Genomic DNA, 4,817 nt, shown 5'->3' with positions numbered 1-4,817 from the left:
TATATATATATATATATATATCCCCTGACCATCTCATCTATATGACCTTGTTGGACATCCCATTCAACATTCTAAAGCTATGGCCCATAATACGAGGTTGGTCTGCCCTTTGCGGCTCTAACATACTCCACTCTTTGGGGAAGACTTTCTGTAGGATTAAAGAGTTTGGTGCCTAACAGGGCTGAGTTTAGGGCTCCATGATGAGTGCTTCAACACCAGATTCATCAAACCATGTATTTGTGCACCTGGCTTTTTGCACAGGGGCACAGTTATGGCGGCGGAACAGAAAAGAGCCTGCACAAGCTGCTTAATTTCTGGGCGGTACATGGCTCAAATAATATATCCACATGATTTTATTTTCTCACAATGAATTTTAGCACACAATCTTGAATTAGAGGGCTAAAGATCAGTTCTGAACAATAGGAATATTTGGATTGTTACAAATGCATATCAATAAAATATTGTAGGAGGCTCTGGGTTATTAGGTATTTATACATATTTCTTTCAGGAAATATCCCTGTCATATTACTGATTCTGAGTATTGAAAATCTAATGACCATGTGCTCACTTTCAACACAAATTTATAAATAAAAATGTATTTGTCATTTAAGGACTGGAAAGTTGCAATATATGACATTTTTTTCTAGGGTTTAGCTATACTGTAATGCAGAGCCGTAGCTAGCTCCTTTTGCACCCGAGGCAAGAACAGAAAATTGTGCCCCTCAACAGACGTGTTCGGTATGTGACGTCATGCGCCCCACCTGCAGGATGGGAGCGCGCATGTGCAGAATGCACTGGAAGCCAAATCCAAAATAGCATCAAAATTTGTTTAATTTGACGAAACTAAAGAAAACATTTTTAGTTTCCGTTCATTTCGCCCAAAACAAATTTTTAGTCTTTGTACATTTCTAGTAGTGTATGTGTGTGTGTTTGTGTTTCGGGGGCTTTCGGGAAATATCAGGGGTCTAAATAGATCCCTGACATTTCCCTTTTGAAATAGAAAAAGAGATTGAGGACACAGAGTCCTCTGCCCATACAGGTGGGGGAGAGCAGCAGGGATCTGAAAGGAAACAGGAGCCTGTGCCGCTCCTCTTTTCCCTTCCGAGCTGCAGCTGTGTTGTATGCCTGGCCCCCCTATTGCCAATGGCGCCCTGTACTCGCCCATGGCAACAGGTGCGAGGGGGCGCAGCCAGGCCAACCCTGGCTGCGACCCCTCTTAGCTGCACCTGAGGCAAGTGCCTCACTCGCCTCACGGTAGCTACAGCCCTGCTGTAATGTATTTTCAGTGGTAGCATTTAAACTTAGACTGGTCAAAAAGGGCAACATTCATGCAACAAATCTGTATGTGTTTGGCGTGTGAGCAAATCAGAGTACATATAAAAACCTTAAAAATTCCATACAGGGTTCTTGGTTCAGTTATTGGAAGTTATATTTAATTGTTTAACCTTTGCTATGATTTGAAGTGTTAATGCCTGAAAATGTCACCTTAAAAATTCCAAATTCTGCATCAATCCAAAACCTGGTTATGTAGCTAATACCCTGACATTGGTCATGTGATCTCTGCCGCAGGGGCTTAAGGGACTAATGCTCAGGTAGAGCTGGATGATCAGCAGTACACTCTCACTGCCACTTTGGAAGATACCTTGTAACCAATGCTATGCCACTGGTCATATAAGACTGAGCACCGGAGGTGTGCCAAATTTGGGTTTTTACTGCAAAAAGTAATGTTTGCAAATTTGCCATTCTATGTTACTAATTATTGCAAAAAACAATGGGATTTTGTTTTCCATTTAGGTATGCGTTAATAAGCACAGGATTTATTACCTTATTAGAGCAAATTTTATAACTCTTGGTTACATTTCAGATACTGTGTGCATCATATGGGTCTCCTAAGCTGGTTTGAGCTGCATTCTTTATTGGTTCATCTTACTTATCACTGCCCATATCTGAAAACCTTGCACATTCCTTCTGTCATACATCAGGAAGTTTTGCACCCAGAGACTAACTGTTTCTTCTATATTCATAAATATGCAGGATCACAAGCCATTTAGGTAAACAATGACCAGAACCAATGCACATTAACAAGGAGTTCTACCTTAAAATCATTAAGGGTAATGTGTTACCTATTGTTTAATCAGTGGTAAATTGAGTGAACATAAGTCAACATTTAAAGCCTACATTTTCTAAAAGATAGGGATGGAAGGAGATCTATCATTTACGTTGTAACGGGCAGATTTTCTATAACATTGCAGCTTTATCCATAAATTCCAGCATGCAGAACTAAGTCAATACTATACATGCCCATGACACTTCTTAGGTGTATGTTTGTCTTAAGTGAAAACACACTGTAGTAAAGCAACTACAGTGGTAAATTGGATGCACATGTTTAAACAATGGTGGAAGGATTCAATCAGTAGTTGTTGTTTTTTAAAATAATTCCACCACAACATTCCAAACACTTTATGCAAGCAGGTTTAGACTCAATAATATCTAGATAAAATAAACATTTCAGACATGCATAAATAGAAACATTTCTTTACATAAATCTTATTATTTAAAGGGCATGTCTAGCTGAAGCTATTTGTAATTTTTTCACTTTTATCCAGGACTCCCTCACTCAACGGTACTTCCCCCTTACTAGCTGTTCTTCTAACAATGGTTTCACCAGACAGCAAATTAGCAATTAAGGCAGAAATAAAAATTATTTTTTGTAGAGTAGGGGAAGCTAGAACCCCTTTCAGATTTTTATTGCTTTATGTGTCTCAATTGCAGATTTTCCCTCCCTTTTTGTCTGGTGGAGCTGTTTTAGAAGTGAAGAAGTGAGGGGACATCTCTATAATGGAGTCCCTTATAGCAGCAACCTTCCACACTCTATCCAAAACTAAAAGTAATGTTTTGGTTGGACCTACACTTTAAAGTAAATTGTCAGGTACAATTGAACCCCTGTTGTTTTTTTAGTCCCCTTCATGCATTAACTTTAATTAATTAAAAAAATGTAAAATCAGTACTTTAAATACATTACATTCATTTCAGTCTTTCAAAACTAAAAACTGAAATGTGCTCCAAAGCATTGCTATACAAAAGATGGCTGTATGCCTAAGAAGCAGTCAGACATATGAGTATCTGACCACATACAGTGGTACATAGATAGATTGTCTAAGGATGCTTCTTGATGTCATTATAGATAGGAAGGAAAAACATGGTCAGAAACCGTTGGCATTGGCTTACCTAATGTAAACCAATAGCAGTCACACAAAAATATTCTGTCAATCTGTATTTTCACTAGACATGTGCGATTCGTTTCGTTCCGAATCTAAATTCAGACGAAATTTCATAAATTCGTAGATTCGGATATATCAGAATTCCGAATTACAGATATAACGAATGCAAACGAATCCGAATTTCCGATTCGGTTTTTTTGGACGAACTTTCGTTGCAGCAAAGTGACATTTGAGAACAAAAACACTTTTTCCCTCTTAAATGTCACTCTGCTGCAACGAACGAAACGAAAACGAATTAGAAACGAAAGTTCCGCTAACTAATTTCATCCGAATCCCTAAACTAATTGACTTTCGGACCTGAATTCCGAAAAACGAAATAAAGCAAAATCCGAATCAAAACGAAACTAAACTAAACAATTGTTTTGCTGGTGCACATGTCTAATTTTCACCAAGATCATTCAACAGGAAATTACTTTTGCAGCTAAAGAAACAAGAAACATTGGATCAAAATGTTTCAGTACCACGATCTTGGCACAGGAACATTATCTTTAGGTTCCAATACTTCAAGCATCCAAAAATGTAAGTATTAGAAATTAGGTTAATATTAAGGATTAGGTCAAGGGTTGGATTAGAGTTAAAGAGTTAAGGAAACTTGGGGATATTTTTATGGTAATGTTTAGGTAATGTTTTAAGGTTCATGTTAAATCAAGTTAAGGGTTAATTATAAGGGTTGAGTGTTCATTTAAACTAAAAAATTAACTCAAATTGGGTTTCTATGGGTTAGTGGTCTTTTCAAGGCATCACTTGCTCTTGGTTCAGATCTTTATCATGGTGTTAAAGTCTCACATATTTGGCCTATTTAATGTTTCCAAAATGTTTATCTTGAAAATTGTCAGCTGTCTACAAACTGGAATAGTTTTGATAGTGGGAATAAAAATAATGAACAGACAGTACCTACAGAGAGCAGTGTCAAAATCCAAACATTTTACTGAGCTTAAAGAAAGACCTCAAAACACTTAGCAAACATAGCATGCTGAATAATGCAGTAGTAAACTGCTTTGTGCTACCCATTACGGCATACCTTCCTTAGAAGTGTGCCCTTCTCCAGCACTGTGCAATGCGTCTATGGTCCCCTGCGCTGCCAGACATCCTCTTTGGCCATTCGGTGTTTGCTGACCACCCAATGGCCATCTTCCTTGGTAGCAGACCCATTCACATCATCTTAGAAATGCCATGAGTAAACGACGAGTGTACACTGCACAATACATGCACCATATGGCGTGCATGGAAAATAAAATATCCCTGGGAAAAGAGGGAGACTTTGCATGTCTCATCTGCCAAAAATCCCTACTTTCTAGATTTTTTTTAATTTTTTTTACTTTACTGTCACTTTAAAGAACATATATATGAATTAATGCTTAATTGAGGTTGCAAAAGCAACCCTACATATGCACACCCACCACTTAGTGGTGTAATTAATAGCAACCAGTCCTAAATCGTTCTTTGAGAATTCATTAAACTGAAATCTGGTTTTCATGGTATAATGGTCTTTTGAAGTCATCCCTTGCTCTAGGTTCAGCCTTAAAGGAGAACTAT

This window comes from Nanorana parkeri, unplaced genomic scaffold, assembly GCF_000935625.1.
Source record: "Nanorana parkeri isolate BGI_ZX_2015 unplaced genomic scaffold, ASM93562v1 scaffold373, whole genome shotgun sequence".
Taxonomy (NCBI): Eukaryota; Metazoa; Chordata; class Amphibia; order Anura; family Dicroglossidae; genus Nanorana; species Nanorana parkeri.
Note: the sequence above shows the minus strand (reverse complement) of the source record.